Source organism: Scyliorhinus canicula, chromosome 17 (genome assembly GCF_902713615.1).
Source record: "Scyliorhinus canicula chromosome 17, sScyCan1.1, whole genome shotgun sequence".
NCBI lineage: Eukaryota > Metazoa > Chordata > Chondrichthyes > Carcharhiniformes > Scyliorhinidae > Scyliorhinus > Scyliorhinus canicula.
In genome coordinates, this window is record NC_052162.1 from 123,154,419 (window position 1) to 123,175,755 (window position 21,337).

General features: G+C 48.8%; 2 pseudogenes; one reads left to right on the forward strand and one right to left on the reverse strand.

Moving 5' to 3' along the window:
* The window catches only part of LOC119951582, a 60,640-nt pseudogene that overhangs the window by 10,282 nt on the left and 29,021 nt on the right, over nt 1-21,337 (forward strand).
* Nucleotides 6,481-10,552, reverse strand: LOC119951784 (annotated as a pseudogene).

A 21,337-nucleotide genomic window follows, 5' to 3' on the forward strand; every position in this document is an offset into this window, starting at 1 on the left:
TGGTCCTCCCGCGTATTTTGTGCACCTGTCTTCCACCCCAATGAATCTGCTCATCCGGACCACTGTCATGTGAGCCCGGTGAACAACCTTAAATTGTATTTATAATAAGGGTAGCATGGTGGTTAGCATAAATGCTTCACAGCTCCAGGGTCCCAGGTTCGATTCCCGGCTTGGGTCACTGTCTGTGTGGAGTCTGCACGTCCTCCCCCTGTGTGCGTGGGTTTCCTCCGGGTGCTCCGGTTTCGTCCCACAGTCCAAAGATGTGCGGGTTAGGTGGATTGTCCATGCTAAATTGCCCGTAGTGTCCTAATAAAAGTAAGGTTAGGGGGGGGGGGGGGGGGTTGTTGGGTTACGGGTATAGGGTGGATACGTGGGTTTGAGTAGGGTGATCATGGCTCGGCACAACATTGAGGGCCGAAGGGCCTGTTCTGTGCTGTACTGTTCTATGTTCTACTGTTCTATGTTCTATGTATCAGGCTGAGCCTGGCACATGTTGCAGACGTGTTGACTCTACTCAAAGCGTCTGCCCATAAACCATCCTCTATCTCACCTCCCAGCTCCTCCTCCCACTTACGCTTCAGCTCCTCGGTCTGCGTCTCCTCCAACCCCATAAGCTCCTCATAAATGTCCGAGACGCTCTCCTCCCCAACCCACCCTCTGGAAATTAGAACATAGAACAGTACAGCACAGAACAGGCCCTTCGGCCCTCAATGTTGTGCCGAGCCATGATCACCCTACTCAAACCCACGTATCCACCCTATACCCGTAACCCAACAACCCCCCCCCCCCCTTAACCTTACTTTTATTAGGACACTACGGGCAATTTAGCATGGCCAATCCACCTAACCCGCACATCTTTGCACTGTGGGAGGAAACCGGAGCACCCGGAGGAAACCCACGCACACAGGGGGAGGACGTGCAGACTCCACACAGACAGTGACCCAGCCGGGAATCGAACCTGGGACCCTGGAGCTGTGAAGCATTTATGCTAACCACCATGCTACCCTGCTGCCCATCAAATTACCCTATCCTGAATCCCCTCTCAGTGGTAGGAGCGGGAACGTTGCCACCGGTTTGCGAAGGAAGTCCCATACCTGCAGATACCTTGATTTGTTTCCCCTCCCCAGCCCAATTTTTTGCTTCCCATAGTCGGGAAACTCCCCTCTGTGAAAACATCCCCCATCCTCTCAATCTCCGCTATACCCAGAACCCCCCCATCCATACTCCCTGGGGCAAACCGCCGATTATCACAGATTGGGGTCCAGACCGATGCTCCCACTGCTCCCATATGCCACCTCCACTGGCCCCAAACTCTCAGGGCCGCCACCACCACACGGGGCTGGTCGAGTACCGCGCCAGCGGGAGCGGAAGAGGTGCAGTTACAAACGCCCCCAGACTGGTGCCCTTACAAGAAGCCGGCTCCATACGCACCCACGCCGACCCCTCCCCCACCACCAACTTCCTAATCATGGCTATATTAGCCGCCCAGTAATAGTTGCTAAAATTTGGCAGCGCCAGCTCGCCTTCTCCTCGACTCTGCTCAAGCATGACCTTCCTTCCCCGCAAGACGAAACCCGTGATCACCCTGTTGACCGCGGAATAAAAATAGGGAGACATTGAAATACAAACAGGAACCTCGGGATGAACCGTCATTTTCACAGTTTGTAGCCTCCTGGCCAGTGACAACGGAAGCGCGTCCCATCTCCGAAAATCGTCCTTCATTTGGTCCACTAGCCGGGCCAGATTCAATTTATGCAGCCAGTCCCATTCCTGCGCCTCCTGGATGCTCAGGTACCTAAACCTACCCCATCTGGCCTAAACGGCAGCTCTCCCAGTCGCCCCTCCTGTCCCCTCGCCTGAACCACATACATCTCACTCATATCCATGTTTAACTTATTTCCCGAAAACCGGCCAAATTCCCCTTAAATCTTCATGATTTCTTCCATCCCCTCTACTGGGTCTGAAATGTACAGAAGCAGATCATCCGCATTGAGCAAAACGCTGTGCTCTCCCCCCCCCCCCCCCCCCCATGACCAGTCCCCTCCAGCCCCTTGAAGCTTTCAGAGCAATTGCCAACGGCTCTATAGCCAGCGCAAACAGCAGTGGGGAGAGGGGGCATCCGTGTCTCGTCCCCTGGTGCAGTCTAACATAGTCCGAAGTTGTCCTGTTCATCCATACACTTGTCACCGGAGCCTGATACAGTAACCTGACCCAGTCAATAAAGCCCCGCCCGAATCCGAACCGCCCCAGTACCTCCCACAGATAATCCCATTCTCCCGGATCAAAAGCCTTTTCTGCATCCATTGCAATCACTATCTCAACGTCCCTACTATAGAGCCGTTGGCAATTGCTCTGAAAGCTTCAAGGGGCTGGAGGGGACTGGTCATGGGGGGGGGGGGGGGGGGGGAGCACAGCGTTTTGCTCAATGCGGATGATCTGCTTCTGATCATATTTCACATGAATCGCCTTCTTACATTGGCCGCTAGCTGCCTGCCCTTAACAAACCCCGTCTGGTCCTCCCCAATAACGTCCAGAACACAATCCTCAATGCTGGAGGACAAGGTTTTGGCCAGTAACTTGGCATCCACATTCAGCAGGGAAATCCTGTAGGACCCACACAGCTCCGGGTTCTTGTCCCGCTGAAGAATCAGCGAAATCATGGCCTGTGACATCATCAGGGCAGCACCCCTCTTTCCCTTGCCTCATTGAACATCCTCAACAACGCTGGCCCCAGTATCCCCAAGAACGTTTCATTAAACTCCACTGGGTACCCGTCCGGACCCAGGGCCTTACCCGCCTGCATGGCCTTCAAGCCCTCCACTCACTCTTCCAGCCCAATTGGGGCCCCCAGCCCTTCTACCCGGTCCCGTCCACCGTTGGGAAATTCAGCCCCTCCAGGAAGTGCCTCATCCCTTCCGGCCCCGGAGGGGGTTCCGACCTGTACAGCCTGCTGCAGAAATCCCTAAACGCCTTATTCACTCTTGCTGAATCTCCAACCAGGTTCCCATCTCCGTCCTTTACATTCCCTATCTGCCTCCCTCTTCCTAAGCTGCTGTGCGAGCATTCTGCTGGCCTTCTCTCCATGTTAATAAATCCCCCCCCCTCACCTTTCTCAACTGCTCCACCGTCCTCCCGGTGGTCAGCAAGCTAAACTCTGCCTGCAACCTCCGCCATTCCCTTAAAACATTGCCTCTGGGGTCTCTGCATACCTCCTATCACCATGTAGTATCTCCTTTACGAATCAACCCGTTTCTGCCCTGTCTATCTTCTCCCTATGAGCCTGGATCGAGATCAGCTCCACCCTTACCACCGCCTTCAGTGCTCCCAAACCACTGTTGTTGAAGTTTCCCCCGTGTCATTGACCTGCAGGTAGCTCTGAATGCATTTCCTCAGCCGCTCCCACACCCCTTCATCTGCCAAAAGTCCCACATCTAACCTCCAGTGCGGGTGCTGATTACTGTCTTCACTAACCTGCAGGTCAACCCAGTGCGGAGCATGGTCTGAGATTGTAATCGCCAAGTACCTCGTGTCCACTACCCCAGCCAGAAAGACCCTGCTCAAAATAAAGAAATCAATCCGGGAGTACACTTTATGCACGTGTGAATAGAAGAACTCCTTTACCCTCGGCTCCCAAATCTCCATGGATCCACCAGTCCCCCATCAGCTCCATGAATCCTCGTAGTTCCTTTCTATTGCTGGCACCTTGCCCATTTTCGAGCTTGACCAGTCTAAGCCCGGGTCAATAACTGTATTGAAGTCCCCTCCCATGACCAACCTGTACGGTATTTTTCCCAGCATCCTCCTCATAAACCCCACATTGTCCCAATTTAGAGCATATACATTAACAAATACCATCTGCACCCCCTCTAGCTTCCCACTGACCATAATGTACTGGCCACTGGCCTCCCACATCCAAGAATATTCTGCCCGCCTCAAACACCACCCACTTATTGATCAGGATTGCGACCCCTCTAGTCTTTGAATCTAGTCCCAAGTGAAACACCTGGCTGACCCAGCCTTTCCTCAGTCCAACCTGGTCCGTTACCTTCAGGTGTGTCTCCTGCAACATCACCACACCGCCTTCAATCCCCTAAAATGCGTGAACACACGTGCCCTTTTGACTGGCCCATTTAACCCTCGAACATTCCAGGTGATCAGCCTAGTTGGGGGGCTCATTGCCCCCCTCCACAGCTCAGCCATCCCCTTTTTTAGGCCTGCCTCCAGCCTGTGATCCATGCTTCCACCGGCCCGCCCCCAGGCAGACCCCACCCCTGACTCCTCTCTGTCCCTCAGCCCAAGTCCCTCCCTTGTCAGCAGAACATTCAACCGCCCCAGCAACAACACCCTGTAACTCAACCACTTTCCTGAGCCAAACATATGCACACCCCCCACTGCGATTCCAAGAGCTAGCTCACCCAGCTAGTTGGTGGCCCCCAGCCCCGGCGCCAGATAGTCTCCCACCTATTGTTCCCCCCCACCCAGCCCCCGCTTAGACAGACAAACTCCCAACATTAAACAGTCCCCACACAATTGCCCAACAGAAAAAACACCAAGATCAAAACAAGTACACCTCCATCTCAACAGTGCAAATGAAAACCTTAACTTGCTCAGCTCTACCGCTGGTTCCAAATCAATGCAAACGGCACCTCAAACATCTTCCATAAAACGCAAAACGAGAAACTTTTTACAAAAACAGAGAAAACAAAAACATGAACGCTGCAGCCAAGTTCAAAAGTCTTCCGTCCTTCGCCAGCCCTTTCTTTCTTGCAAAGTCCAACGCGTCCTCAGGCGACTCGAAGTAAAAGTGTTGATCCTCATGCGTGACCCAGAGACGGGCTGGGTGTAACAGTCCAAATTTCACCTTTTTCTTGAAAAGGTCTCCTCCTGGCCACCTCCACACTCAGGTCTTGGTAAACCCGCAGGATGCTATATTCCCACTTACAGCTCCGTGTCTGCTTGGCCCACTGCAGAATTCGCTCCTTATCCGAGAGCCTGTGGAATCTCACCACCATAACCCTCGGGGGGGGGGTCTCCCATCCGCGGCTTCTTCGCAAGTGCTCTGTGAGCCCTATCCACCTCCAAGGGCCGGGAGAATGCCCCCTCCCCCAGCAGCTTCTCAAACATGCCTGCGACGTATGCCCCAGCGCCGTTCCTTCGGACCCCTCCGGGAGCCCGATAATTCTTAGGTTCAGCCGGTAGGACCTGTTCTCTAGGTCCTCCACCTTCTCCCGAAGCTTCTTTTGCTGGTCCCTCAGCATCCCCACCTCCAGATCCACCGCAGTCTGATGCTCCTCCTGCCAGCCAGCGCCTTCTCCACCTTCTGGATCGCCCAATCCTGGGCGTCCAATCTGAGCTGCAACCGCTCAACCGACGCTTTTATCGGGTCCAAGTAGTCCCGTTTCTGGGTAGCAAAGACCTCCTGAATGCCTTGATCAGCTGCTCCATAGACTGCTGGGTCGACAAGCCAGAGGTTCGACCCTCCGCCATACTGTCTCCTTTCATAGAATTTACAGTGCAGGAGGCCATTTGGCCCATCGAGTCTGCACCGGCTCCTGGAAGGAGCACCCTACCCAAGATTAACACCTCCACCCTATCTCCATACCCAGTAACCCCACCCAACACGAAGGGCAATTTTGGACACTAAGGGCAATTTCTCATGGCCAATCCACCTAACCTGCACATCTTTGGACTGTGGGTGAAACCGGAGCACCCGGAGAAAACCCACGCACACACTGGGAGGATGTGCAGACTCCACACAGACAGTGACCCAAGCCGGAATCGAACCTGGGACGCTGGAGCTGTGAAGCGATTGTGCTATTCACAATGCTACCGTGCTGCCCCTCTTGCAACTACAGCCCAAGTCTTCTCTGTCTTTTTGTTTCTGCCCTTACGAACACTTCTAGTCCTTTTCTCCATGCACTGAAGTGGGAATTCAGTAGAGAATTGCCACTAACATCCGTTCTCAAGTCCGTTAAAAATATAGGAGGAAAAGGTCCAAAAGTCCGACCAGAGCGGGAGCCACCAAATGTGCAACTTACTCCTTCATAGTCGCCACAGGAAGTCCTCCGGGGCTAGAATTGACAACACACCAGGTCGGGGGTTGCAATATAACTTGGGAGCTCAGGTCCCTGATCTTTGGAATGGGAGACACAGATGTTTGGGTTACAGTATAAATTAAAATGACACACCAGGTTTGTAGTGGTATAAGGATGGCTCTGGAGGCTGCCAAGAGTTTTTTTCAGGTGGACGGCCTGTCTTTGGTTTCTTGAAAAGGGTTTCAAAACGACAAGCTGGTGAATTGGCATGTGAATGAAAATAGAGGTGCCAGCTGAAGCTAGGATGGCAGAGATATGTGATGTAATGGTTGAATATGTGGGTCTGTTAGAAACACAGGAGAGCTCACATGGTTCTGAGACTCAAAGGAACTGGGTGTCCAAGAGCATGAATCACAAAAGGCGAGTATACAGGTACAGCAAGTAATTAGGAAAGCTAATAGAATGTTGTTGTTTATTGTGGAGGAATTGAATACAAAAGTAGGGAGGTTATGCTTCAGTTATACAGGGCATTGGTGAGGCCACATCTGGAGCACTGTGTACAGTATTGCTCATTTATCACCAGTCCAGTAGAACAAAACTCTCCAACCATCCCCATTGATGAACTGTCAGAATGAACAAAATGCCGTCCTGGGTGTAATTAAACCAGAAACAATAACTGCAGAATCAAACCCCGATAATCATTTGTGAACTTGTTGGTGTCTCACAGGCGCCAATGAATCTTGGATTCCCTTCCCACACTGAGAGCAGGTGAACGTCCTCTACTCGGTGTGAATCCGCTGGTGTCTCTGCAGGTTGGATAACCCAGTGAATCCCTTTCCACATCGAGAGCAGGTGAATGGCTTCGCCCCAGTGTGACCTCGCTGATGTTTCCGCATGTTGGACAATTGACTGAATCCCTTCCCACACTGGGAGCAGGTGAATGGTCGCTCCCCAGTGTGACCTCGCTGATGTGATTTCAGGTTGGACAATTGACTGAATCCTTTCCCACACTGGGAGCAGGTGAATGGTCTCACCCCAGTGTGACCTCGCTGATGTGATTTCAGGTTGGACAATTGACTGAATCCCTTCCCACATTGAGAGCAGGTGAACGGCCTCTCCCCAGTGTGGACTCGCTGATGTGATTTCAGGTTGGATAACTGATTGAATTCCTTCCCACACTGAGAGCAGGTGAATGGTCGCTCCCCAGTGTGAACTCGCTGATGTGATTTCAGGTTGGATAACTGATTGAATTCCTTCCCACATTGAGAGCAGGTGAACGGCCTCTCCCCAGTGTGGACTCGCTGATGTGATTTCAGGTTGGATAACTGATTGAATTCCTTCCCACATTGAGAGCAGGTGAACGGCCTCTCCCCAGTATGAACTCGCTGATGTGATTTCAGGTGGGTTAACTGATTGAATTCCTTCCCACATCGAGAGCAGGTGAATGGCTTCGCCACAGTGTGACCTCGCTGATGTTTCCGCATGTTGGACAATTGACTGAATCCTTTCCCACACTGGGACTAGGTGAATGGTCGCTCCCCAGTGTGAACCCGCTGATGTGATTTCAGGTTGGATAACTGATTGAATCCCTTCCCACATTGAGGGCAGGTGAACGGCTTCTCCCCAGTGTGGACTCGCTGATGTGACTGCAGGTGGATTAACTGAGTGAATTCCTTCCCACACTGAGAACAAATGAACAGCCGCTCCCTGGTGTGAACCCGCTGGTGTCTCCGCAGGCCAGATAACTGAGTAAATCCCTTCCCACACTGAGAACAGGTGAACAGCCTCTCCCGAGTGTGAACTTGTTGGTGTGCCCGCAGGTTGGATAATTGAGGGAATCCCTTCCCACACTGAGAGCAGGTGAATGGCCTCTCCCCAGTGTGAACTCGCTGGTGTGTCTGCAGGTTGGATAACTGAATGAATCCCTTCCCACAGTCAGAGCAGGTGAATGGCTTTGCCCCAGTGTGAACCTGTTGGTGTGTCTGTAAGTTGGATAACTGAGTGAATTCTTTCCCACAGTGAGAGCAGGTGAACGGCCTCTCCCCAGTGTGAACTCGCTGATGTGTCTGCAGGTTGGATAACTGGGTGAATCCCTTCTCACACTGAGAGCAGGTGAATGGCCTCTCCCCAGTGTGAATGCGCCGATGGGCTTCGAGCTGTGATGGAGATCTGAATCCCTTCCCACAGTCTCCACATTTCCACGGTTTCGCCATGTTTTGGGTCTCCTCGTGTCTCTCCAGGTCGGACAATCAGCTGAAGACTCGTCCACACACAGAACACATGTATGGTCTCTCCCCGCTGTTAATGGTGTGATGTGTTTTCAGGCTGTGTAACTGGTTAAAGCTCTTTCCACAGTCAGTGCTCTGGAACACTCTCACTCGGGTGTGTGTGTCTCGGTGATTTTCCAGTCACACTGATGTTTAAATGCTTTGGTGCCAAGAGATCGGGTAAACATTAACTCTTCTGGATTCAAAGGTCATGATATTCAGATCCCAACTAATCAAGTGGCTTTCAGATCGAGATGTGACATTTGAGATTTCTGTCTGTAATTCTTCCTCTTGTAATATCCTGCAGAAGGAGTTTAAAAAGTCAACTCAGTACAGGATAGAAATTCAGAACAAACAATTCTAGTTTCTGTACAACATTCGTTCCTCTCTCATTCCCCAATACCTCATCTCCAATATATTTGTCTCCTATTCCCCATACCTAGTCTCCAGGGAGGGATGGAGTATTGGAGCAGTAAGTATAACAACTGTACCTCGGGATTCACGGCCGAGTCTCCAGGGAGCAGACTCGAAGGGACGGAGTTTCGGGGCAGTAAGTATAAAAACCTTATCTCGGGGATTCGCAGCCGAGTCTCCAGGGAGCGGACTCGGAGGGGCAGGATGTCGGAGCAGTGACTATAGGAAGGATGTGCTTGCTGACCACTGCACTCTGGTACAGGAGATCATTCAAGCGGGGGGAGGAAGTGGTATTTGTCGGGGATTCTATAATTAGGGGAACTGATAACATCCTTTGGAAGCAGGACCGAGAGTCTCACAGGGTATGTTGCCTTCCCGGTGCCAGGGTGAGGATCATCTCTAACCGGCTTGAAAGGATATTGGAGAGGGAGGGGGGAGGATCCAGTTGTTGGGATCCACGTTGGGACAAACATCAGCAAGACTTGGAAAGAGGACCTGTTTGGGAATATCAGGAACTAGGAACAAAATTAAACAACAGGCCCCCAAGGGTTATAATCTCTGGATTATTCCCTGAGCCATGTGCAAATTCGCATAGGGATGCGAAAATTAGGGAAGTAAACACGTGGCTAAAGGAGTGGTGCGGGAAAGAGATCTGGGACTAGTGTCCACGTGGAAAGGATAAATAGGGAGGTAATCAGGAACCTAACATCAGGAACTGCAGCTAATGACAAAACTACAAGTAGTATACTGGTTAAAGCAAAAGTAAAAAGTAACAAACAAGCAAATAACAACAAGCAAATAACAAACAAGCAGTGCTGAGGGAGCGGTCAGGGGGAGCAGCCCGTTTAAGAGTTCTATAGACAAATGCACGGAGTGTAAGGAATAAACTAGACGAGCTGCAGGTGTAAATGCAAGTTGAAGATTATGATGTCGTCGCTATTACAGAGACTTGGCTGCAGGATGGTCAGGACTGGGAACTAAATATCCAGGTTATAAAGTTTACAGGGGGGACAGAGAATATGGCAGAGGGGGTGGAGTAGCCTTACTGACTATGAGTTGGGCATAGGTTTAAGGTGCGAGGGACAAGATTTAGAGGAGATGTACGAGGCAAGTTTTTTTTTTTTACAGAGGGTAGTGGGTGCCTGGAACTCGCTTCCGGAGGAGGTGGGGGAAGCAGGGACGATAGTGACGTTTAAGGGACATCTTGACAAATACATGAATAGGATGGGAATAGAGGGATACGGACCCTGGAAGTGTGGAAGATTTTAGTTTAGACGGGCAGCATGGCCGGCACAGGCTAGGAGGGCCGAAGGGCCTGTTCCTGTGCTGTACCTTTCTTTGTTCTTTGGTTCTAATACTTTGGGGTGTGTGAGCTGCATTGTTACTGTCCTGTTAGTCTAGAATCGGACCCTCTTTCCCCACTCACTATGTGAACATGTTGACTGGTTGTTGAATTGCTGCCATTTGATCTGGAGGCTCTGCTCCCTCAGAGATCCTGTTCTGAATGAATTCTCAATGTCTTGTTGTATTTCTGCGGCAATATCTCTTGTTCTCTGGGCCCATTTCCCGCCAGTTTTTCTGCTGCTTTCGTTGTTTGAAAAATAGTGAAAACAAAAGTAATAAAAATATTGACATTTGCGGGTGTCTGGCGGGAGGGGCGCGGCTTCCCTTCCGACAGGGAGCCGCTCAGCTCTTTCCGTGCGGCCTGGTCAAGCTGCCGAGAGCCTCGGGACTCACTGCTCGGTGCCGCCGGTCGGTGCTGCGAGTCTGACGGGGGAACAACCCAGTCAGTGACCTTCTCTTGACACCGGCCCGGGGCTGCGCATGTGCGGCGGAGCGCCCACCCCCTGCTGACGTATTGACCAATGGGAAGACTTGGAGGACTGGAAGGACTCTGGTCCTCCAGCCAATCAAAGCGCGGGCATTGTGTGAATGAAAATTGAGCTTCACACAAAGTGAAACCTCTTCCTGTCTCCAACATCTGGGATTAAAACACTTTCTTTTCTCCCCCTTTCCATTTATTTTCTCATTCTCACCTTCAATTGGTCACTTGCAGCAACTGAAGGGAAAGGAAGTGAATCTAGGGAGGGTGCAGACTCTGGAAAAGTTGGCCCAGTTCTCTCTCTCTGAAAGACATTGACATTCTTTGCTCCCTCAGCTTGACATGGGGAGAACGTGCAGACGTCTCACAGACAGTGGGACCAGACCTTTGGGCAGAACCCCTGGATGGTTCCAATGTGCTTGCCCGGCGGTTGCCTGAAAGGTCTCCTGTCCCCGACCCATCCTTGGGCCGAGGTGTTTATGTCACAAAGGCACCTGGGTTAAGAGGGTAGCTCTGCCCGCCTCATCCAGGTAGATTGTACTTGGGTGAGGCCTATGGGAATCTGAGGTTGCAGATCCCTTGGCCTCCTATCGGGTTATAACCTGGGAAAATGGTGCTGAGGTAGAGGGGTCAATTATCTCAACAAATGGTTGAGCAGGCTTGATGGGCCAAATGCAGCTCCTATTTTGTCATGAAGCACATGGTAGCACAGTGATTAGCGATGTTGCTTCACAGCTCCAGGGTCCCAGGTTCGATTCTCGGCTTGGGTCACCTCCCACCTCCCAGTTTCCTCCCACAAATCCCAAAAGACTTGCTGTTAGGTGAAATGAAAAATGAAATGAAAATCGCTTATTGTCACAAGTAGGCTTCAAATGAGGTTACTGTGAAAAGCCACTCGTCGCCACATTCCAGCACCTGTTCGGAAAGGCTGATACGGGAATTGAACCCGCGCTGCTGGCCTTGTTCTGTTTTACAGGCCAGCCTTTTAGCCCTGTGCTAAACCAGCCCCTCAGTGATTTGGACATTCTGAATTCTCCCTCTGTGTACCCGAACAGGCGCTGGAATGTGGCGACTCGGGGCTTTTGACAGTAAACTCATTACAATGTTACTGTAAGCATACTTGTGACAATAAAGATTATTATTATAAAGCAGTGAGCATGGATCTGTCACACAGCCTGAATCAGCACCTTCAGGAACATTGGGACGGTGAATATTAAATACAGCAGGGTGAGAATGGAGGGAGAGTGTGTGGGATGGAGATTTACAACTTTTAGGAACATAGCAGGCCATTCAGCCTCTGGAGCCTGTACCGCTATTCACTGAGCTATGGCTTATCTGTGACCGAACTCCATAATACCTGCCTTTGGCCCATATACCTTACTTAATAGCTTTGATTTACAAAAATCGGTCTATCTCATTGAAAAAAAATTAATAAACATTTTATTGAGGTATTTTTTGGTTTTACAACAACAACAAAATAAACAATTTTGTTTATTCCCACAGTCCAAAGGTGTGTAGGTTAGGTGGATTGGCCATGATAAATTGCCCTTGGTGCCAAAAGGGTTAGGTGGGGTTACTGGGTCACGGAGATAGAGTGGGCTTGGGTAGGATGCTCTTTCCAATGGCCAGGCTGGTGCAGACTGTATGGGCTGAAAGGCCTCCTTCTGCACTGTAAATTCTATGATTCTATGAAAACAGGTTCACAGTTTAGCGCAATGTTATTCACAACTCAACAAAATCTGACTCAGACTCACAGCTGAGCTTTGGGTTTTGCCCACACTTAGTAACGGAGGCTGGCAGGCTACGGCCACTCCATCTGGATGCCTTCTCTGGGTTCCAAACCCAGGGTCCTTTTTTCTTGCGATGGTTGTGCCTGGGGGTTCCAAGGTTTTCGCTGAGGATCTGTTCGATATTTTTTTCTTTGTGCTGGTGAGCTAGGATAGAGTCATTGGTATACGCCCACCACCGGCCATTGTTCTAGCCAGACCCCATCTTATTAATGGGAAAGACAGGATATTCCTGTTTATCCATGGTGATTCAATCAAGACCCATTGTCCTCCGAAGCTCCCCTTATCTGACCAGCCATCAGCTCATTATGGAGTCTGATGGCTTCTTTTGTCTGTTCTTCGTCCTGCTGCAAAGTTGATCACCTGTGTCTGGAAGTTTGTTACATATTCATAGTCTTTGGAGTGGGTAATCATAAAGTCCATGTAATAATAACAGGTCTGTGCCTTGACTTGGGTGCTTTTGCAGATAGTCAGTGTCCATTCCAGCCAGGGTCTCATGAGACAGTTTCTGTTCCTGGCCTATGTGTATCTTCTCAACCTGTTTTCAGTACCACATTTCCCCCTGTGATCCCATAAATGCATGGGATCATTAGTTTGGGCAATCCTAAATCCCAGAGTGAACCAGAGATTCATACTTTCCTTACAATATTCAGCATGGTAGCACAAGTGGATAGCAATGTGGCTTCACAGCGCCAGGGTCCCAGGTTCGATTCCCTGCTGGGTCACTGTCTGTGCGGAGTCAGCACGTTCTCCCCGTGTCTGCGTGGGTTTCCTCCGGGTGCTCCGGTTTCCTTCCACAGTCCAAAGGTTAGTTAGGTGCAGGTTAGGTGGATTGGCGGTGATAAATTGCCCTTAGTGACCAGAACAAAAGGTTAGGAGTAGTTGTTGGGTTGTGGGTTAGGGTGGAAGTGCAGACTCGACGGGCCGAATGGCCTCCTTCTACACTGTATGTTCTGATATTCAAAGCTTATTAAATTACATATTTAAAACCCAATTTCCAAGTCTCATTTCGCAATGCCACATTTAATCAAACTTCCATTTGCCTTTTGTCCATCTTTTAACATATCATTGTAAAAGCTTGATATATGGTAATGAGAATAGCAACAATAACAAAATGCAACCTGACGTGTATCCAAGGATGAATTCCCACTGTAAACCCCAATTCCAAATATGGTCCCACCAAGTTATTTCCTTTAAAGTTTTGACTCCCATTTCCTAACCCCAGGTGATTAAGTGATTGAAGAATCCCACCATTTGTTGCAGCTTCATTGACACTCCCCAGATTTAACATTATCTCCCTACCTGTAGATCACCTCACTCATGCTCACATAACAGCTCTTATCCTTGTACAGAAGGTCATTCATTTCTTTTTAAAATAAATTTAGAGTACCCAATTCATTTTTCCAATTAAGGAACAATTTAGCGTGGCCAATCCACCTACCCTGCACATCTTTGGGTTGTGGGGGTGAAACCCACGCAAACACGGGGAGAATATGCAAACTCCACACGGACAGTGACCCAGAGCCAGGATCGAACTTGGGACCTCGGCTCCGTGAGGCTGCAGTGTTACTCACTGCGCCACCGTGCTGCCCATCGGTCATTAATTGCTAAACAATTTGTAGTTAAATACCCAGGATTAAAACAACCGATTTTACATATTCACACACTCATTACCTGAGTTAATATTTACTCAGTATTGATAATGCACACAAAACGAATATTACTTATAAAATACCCTAGTTTCAAATGGTGACATTGTAAACTGAGAATGTTTAATTTACCTCCTTTCAAACAGTGAAAGGGGTTTGATGCTCAGCAACCCATACAGACTAACTCCTATTGCCCTTTTTTTGTCAATTTAGAATTTATTTATTATCCTTTCCATATTAGTTACTATTTTCACTTAATTCTATTTTAAAATAAATTTAGTGCAGCCAATCATTTTTTTTTTCAATGAAGGGGCAATTTAGCGTGGCCAATCAACCTACCCTGCACATCTTTGGGTTGCAGGGGTGAGACCATGCAGAAACAGGGAGAAAGTGCAAACTCCACACAGTGACCCGGGACCGGGGTCGAACCTGGGTCTTCAGCGCCATAGGCAGCCGTGCGAACCACTGGGCCAGCTTGCTGCTCTACTTAATTGTTATTTAATCAATTAGATCTCAAGAGCAATTATATAGACAATGCTATTTGTGTAGAAGGTAAGTGTAACACTTCACAAACTTTAATTCAAAGGGCAACAGTGAGTTAACCATTTCCACAAAAGGCAAAGCCTTTAGATCTGCATTGCCACTGTTGTGACACCAGGTTAAAGTCCAACAGGTTTGCTTCAAACATGAGCTTTCGGAGCGCAGCTCCTTCTTCAGGTGACTGGAGAGGTATGATCCAGAAACATTTATATAGACAAAGTCAGCGATGCCGGACAATGCTTGGAATGCGAGAATTTGCAGGTAATCAAATCATTACAGATCCAGAGAGAGGGATAATCACAGGTTAAAGAGGTGTGAATTGTCTCAAGCCAGAACAGTTGGTGGAATTTTGCAAGTCCAGATGGTGGGGAGTGGATGTAATGCGACATGAATCCAAGATCCCGGTTGAGGTCGCACTCATGCGTGCGGAACTTAGCTATAAGTTTTTGCTCGGCAATTCTGCGTTGTCGCGTGTCCTGAAGGCTGCCTTGAAGATCGCTTACCCGGAGATCAGAGGCTGAATGCCCTTGACTGTTGAAGTGTTCCCCGACTGGAAGGGAACATTCCTGCCTGGTGATTGTCGCACGTTGCCCGTTCATTCGTTGTCGCAGTGTCTGCATGGTCTCCAGTGGTTCGCATGGCTGCCTATGGCGCTGAAGACCCAGGTTCGACCCCGGTCCCGGGTCACTGTGTGGAGTTTGCACTTTCTCCCCGTGTCTGCGTGGGTCTCACCCCTGCAACCCAAAGATGTGCAGGGTAGGTGGATTGGCCACGCTAATTTGCCCCTTCATTGGAAAAAAATGTACCACGCTTCGGGGCATCCTTTCCTGCAGCGTATGAGGTAGACTACATTGGTCGAGACGCACGAGTATGTGCCGCGTACCTGGTGGGTGGTGTTTCCACGTGTAATGGTGGTATCCAAGTCGATGATCTGGCATGTCTTGCAGAGATTGCCCTGGCAGGGTTGTGTGGTGTTGTGGTCGCTGTTCTGAAGGCTGGGTGATTTGCTGCAAACAATGGTTTGTTTGAGGTTGCGCGGTTCCTATGTGTTGGCCATGTATGCCTCCGCAATGGCCGGTGCGAAGGTGAAACCCCTGCGCATGCGCGAGGATGACGTCAGCAGACGCTGACGTTCCCGCATATGTGCGGACCCACGTCGGGCAGCGGAGTCCCTTCCAAAGGCCTTCCATACCGGCCGGCGGGGCGCAAACCACTCCGGTGCCATCGTAGCCCCTGACGGTGTGGAGGATTCCGCACCTTTGGGGCGGCTCAATGCCGGAGTGGTTTCCGCCACTCCACTGCGCCGTTTCTGCCTGCCCCGCTGACCCCCAGAGAATCCCGCCCAAGTTCTCTTTATCCCCACTGCCAGCTCTGAACGAGTTGATTAAAGTCTGTAAACTAACTTTTAACCTTATATTGAATAAAACTAACCATTACACAATTTTTTCAGATATGCATTCAGAATATAATTTGAACCCTTTCCAAATTGATAATTTAGCTTTTTTGTTGAAAAGCAAAAGACATATCTCCCCAATATATATCTCTGTCATCTTTATCTATTGCTTGATCCCCAAAAGCTCCCATCATATCCCTTTGGAAGGAGACTGGAAACTCACCAGACTGGAAATGCTAACCTCTTTTTCCTAACTTCTAACATTAAGGTGCTCCCAGGGCACCGACTTTCACACTGACGTCTAAAACCTCATATCCCAAGACTCATTAGTCTCTGATTTTTGTTTGAGGATAATCCCAGACTATCCACAGCACAAATATTCACACTGACTTTTTCTAAAACACTGTTTCCATACTGACTTCTTTGAAAACTTACATTTCACTGACTTCTTCAAAAATTCAATATTTCCAAAGGACTTCTTCGAAAACTAATATTTCCACACTAACGTCTTCCAGAACTCATATCCCCCTTCCCCCTTTGACACAATGGATCCCTCGAGGAGCCTTTTGTCACTGGCCACTTTCCAAAAGGTGGTTTGAATATCCTTTCCTTCTTCCGTGAATTTTAAGGATCCCGGTCCCGTTTGCTATTTCTCCATTCACTACTCATCAGTACGATATGGAGAGCACAGTGGATTCACGCCAATACTAACAAATTACTGACTACAGGACGGTTAACGCTACCAAACAGAACAGGAGGAGGTGGGTAAACCAGCCACCACCTGGTGAGAGAAGCGCTGATGCAACTGTTGCTGCACTTTTTAACCTTCAGGGTCTGTACTCTACTCATTAACTTTGGCTCCCAGACCCTTTCTAATTTACTGTAGTACCCACTTGGGTCATTTCTCACTCTGGACGCTCTGCCATTTCTCTCTCTCCTTATTCTCCCCCTCTCCCTGGGATTTCTCACAGGTGTGTCGGAATCCTCTGGGTTTAGGGGTCCGGCTTTCACTAAATTCCCCCCCAGAGGTTTTACCCAACTCCCTTGACTATCCTCGATCTAAATAGGTAGTTTGTTCACCTCGTATTACAGACACCCGGTTATAGCCCAATTTTACCTGTCAAAATCTGTATTAGTCCTTCACTCACTGAAGACTGGCCGTTACGTGGGGCAATCTGCCCTCTTAATTCAGGCTCAGACAGATTGTTGGAGAATACTAGGTTGAAGGTTCGACTTTGGAGCAATATATCAATTATCGAAGGAACGTCTGAGGTGCCAAAATGTTATACCTTTAAAATCTCTGGTGCGTTCGACCAGTTTACGACATCAAAAGTTTTACACAGGTTCCCTTATTTGCGAGATGAAAAAAGGACAAAACAGGGTAGCACAGTGGTTAGCACAGTTGCTTCACAGCTCCAGGGTCCCAGGTTTGATTCCCGGCTTGGGTCACTGTCTGTACGGAGTCTGCACGTTCTCCCCGTGTCTGCGTGGGTTTCCTCCGGGTGCTCCGGTTTCCTCCCACAATCCAAAGATGTGTAGGTTAGGTGGATTGGCCATGATAAATTGCCCTTAGGGTCCAAAAAGGTTAGGTGGGGTTACTGGGTTACGGAGATAGTGTGGGCTTGGGTGGGATGCTCTTACCAAGGGCCAGGCTGGCGCAGACTCGATGGGCCGAATGGCCTCCTTCTGCACTGTAAATTATATCATTCTATGAAAACAGGTTCACAGTTTAGCGCAATTTTATTCACAACTCAACAAAATATGACTCAGGCTCACAGCTGAGCTTTGGGTTTTGCCCACACTTAGTAACGGAGGCTGGCAGGCTACGGCCACTCCATCTGGATGCCTTCTCTGGGTTCCAAATCCAGCGTCCTTTCTTCTTGTGATGATTGTGCCTTGGGGACAACCAGGTTATTGCTAAAGATCTGTTCGATCCTTTCTTTATACTGGTGAGCGAGGATTGAGTCATTGGTATATGCCCACCACCGGCCATTGTCCTAGCCAGACCCCAACCTGTTAATGGGAAAGACAGGATATTCCTGTTTATCCATGGTGATTCAATCAAGACCCATTGTTCTCTGAAACCCCCTTTGTCTGACCAGCCATCAGCTCATTATGGAGTCTGATGGCTTCTTTTGTCTGTTCTTCGTCCTGCGGCAAAGCTGATCACCTGTGTCTGGAAGTTTGTTACATATTCATAGACTTGGAGTGGGTAATCATAAAGTCCATGTAACAGTAACAGGTCTGTGCCTTGACTTGGGTGCTTTTGCAGATGGTCAGTATCGATTCCAGCCAGGGTTTCATGAGACAGTTTCTGTTCCTGGCCTACGTGTATCTTCTCAGCCTGTTTTCAGTCCCACAATAAAATAACCCCAGAATCTAGGGTACGCAGGCGAGGTGAAAGGAGCACTTTGCGGGACATCGGATGATTATTTGGTTGTGCAAACTCGGTCCTGAACTCGGTGCAGCTCGTGGAGACAAACAGTTATGCCTCCTGGGTAGCCGCGGAAGTCGGAAAAGGGCTACAATATGGGGTATATGGGACGCACTGGCTTCCATAAATTTACAGGGAGAAGAGCTTCTGTGAGTCCTGGGCAAGATATCTGTGGGTATAATTAACACCATTCAAGCACAAGTAAAGGAAAGGGCCTGTGACACTCTTGCAGGAGATTCAATTGACTATCCGGGGTGACATAGAAGACTTTAGGTTCGGGACAATCCCACAGCACTTATTCACCCCCCTATACAAAATAAACCTCCTTCACAACCACAGGGACAGGAACAAACTGGTGGTTACCAGGCCAGGCAGTGGACCCACTGCGGGAGGGATAAAGTTTAATCTAGCAGTCCCCCAGGAAAACCCATCCAAGGGAACCTTTAAGGACAGCTCTAGGTTTGAGTCATTAGGAACCGTGCAGGAGGGTTGGGTTTATTGGACCGGATCTAGACGATACTGAGCACATCATAATGACCTGGCACATATGAGCACCGCAGAATGCTGTTCCGATTCGGCACATTACATAGTGTGTACCTGTCGGACTCTCGAACCCTTGTCAATCCACAGCAACGTTACGGTCAATGTTACGCCACTGAAAGAAGCTTTTAAGCCCATACAGGTCGGTCCCACACAGCCGGAGGTGGGGATAATCGCGGGAGGCCTCCTATGTGGTAGCAGCCACAGCTTCTGTCTGCAGGTAACAGACTCTTTAACACTGAGGGAATTTGACCTCCCGGAGGTACATCAGGCTACCTATTTGGGGCCTGGTGGGATGACTCACTTTACATGGACAAGACACCAGGCAGCACAATCCGATAGGCTATGCACGGAGCAACAGAGCTCGCTCAGGAGAATGTCAGGGCAGTCGACAAATCAGATAAGGAAAGGAAAGATCCAGGTGGGCTCAGCTATCCAGACCCTCATTCAGGTGGGACTCTCCGGAACACAACATTGTTGGGACATATGTGTTCCCGGGGCAGCAGGCAACTGACTTACAGACGGGTGGGAGGTAATCCGAATAGGAATGACTGTCGGTACAGGCATAATGCTGGTATGGGCAACGGTTATGTGCTGCCTACAACGTAAGTGGAGAAAACCTTAGACTGTCGTCCAGAAAATCCCACTAGTCGCCCTCAGGGAGCGGTGTTATGGGCCAGTGTTTAGAGACCCCAAAGTGTCTCATGGAGTTCACTTGACCCACAACTTTTAACAGATTGTGGTTATGGGGAGCACTAGGGCCCACTTTACAGGTGTGGTGCAACAGAGAACTAAGAGTATTTTTAAACAATAACAATGTTTATTCTATGAAACCCATTAACATTTTTAAACACAGACAATAAACATCTTAGCAACCATCAACTAAAATACTCCCCCCAAAGAATACAGTACTCTATAAGTAACCCTTAATCTTTCCTTACAACATCCATAAGACAAAAGACCCTTTTTAAAACAGATCAGATTTAAATTCACTGCTGAGTGCAGTTATCACTTTGAAATCCTCAAATGATCTGGAGACAGTCTTTAGATTGCAGAGAGAGATCCTTATTCAGCTGTTTGCTTTTCCTGCGGCTGTCCAGCTCTCAAAACAAAACTAAAATACACTGTAGCTGCCTGCTCAAAAACAAAGTGTAAGACAGACAGCCCAGCTCCACCCACACTCTGACATCACTGCAGCTATCTGACAAACACCCATTTCATAAAGGTACACCTAATACAGCTATTCGAGAAACACCCATTTCTTACTCGAGAAAAAAAACTAAACCATCAACTTCAACATCGTTTCATTTTTCACCTTTTCACTTTCCTTTAAGAAATATGGACAATGAATATACGTTTTTTTTTAACAAAACACACAAACATTTAATAATAAAATAGTCCATTTCAGTTCTTCTTCCTCCAACTGGAATCCTTCTTGATTGACAGTCTCTCTGGACAAGAAGGTCTCTGCACGATCCATCGATTTCTCTATGCCTCGGCATTTCTCTTTAAAGTCAGATAATTTAGTTCAATCTGATCACAGAGCCCTTGTATTCTCCAACACAGGAGCATTGGTTATCACAGCTTTCAGGCAGTCAAATGCCTGTTGAAACTCCGCTGTTCATTTAAATTTGCTACGCTTCTTTAGCAAGTCCATCAGTGGAGCAACCGCACTGCAAAGATTTTGCACAAATTTCCGGTAGAATCCACTCATGCCAAGAAACCGCATTATTTCCCTTCTTGTCGAGGGTATTGGAAACTCCCCAATAACTTTTGTTTTCACATCCCATGGGATCATTGGGCCCTGTCTGATTGTATGGCCCAGGAAAGTGACTTGGGCTTTTCCAAATTCATTTTTGGCTAGGTTTACCACCAAACCTGCCTCCTGAAGGCGATGGAGTAACTCCATCAGATGCTACAAATGTTCTTTGCATGTCAGGCTGAAAATTACCTGATCGTCGCTGTATACTGCACAATTGAGTAATCATAAATGACTTTGTTAGTTAACCGTTGAAATGTGGCTGGGGCGTTTTTCATGCCAAATGGCATAACTTTGATTTGGTATATACCATCTGGAGTCTCCCTCATCCTTTCGGATAAAGGTACCTGCCAGTAACCTTTAAGTAATCCAGTTTGGAAATAAAAGCTGATTGTCCCACTTTCTCATTGCAATCCTCCAAACATGGGATAGGATAAGAGTCCGTTCTTCTAACCGCATTAACATTTCTATAGTCCACACACAACCGTTGGGTACCGTCTGGTTCAGGTACCATCACTATGGGTGAGCTCCATTGGCTACAGCTATTTGATAAACATCCATTTCTTAAAGATACTCGCACATGACAGCGGGAAGGGAAAAGGTTAATGGCTGTTACTCACAGCGAGTGGTTTAGGACACTTTCCGTGATCTGGAGGCCAGGCCACCTTAAGGATCCAGCACCGTGTCCTCAACTATG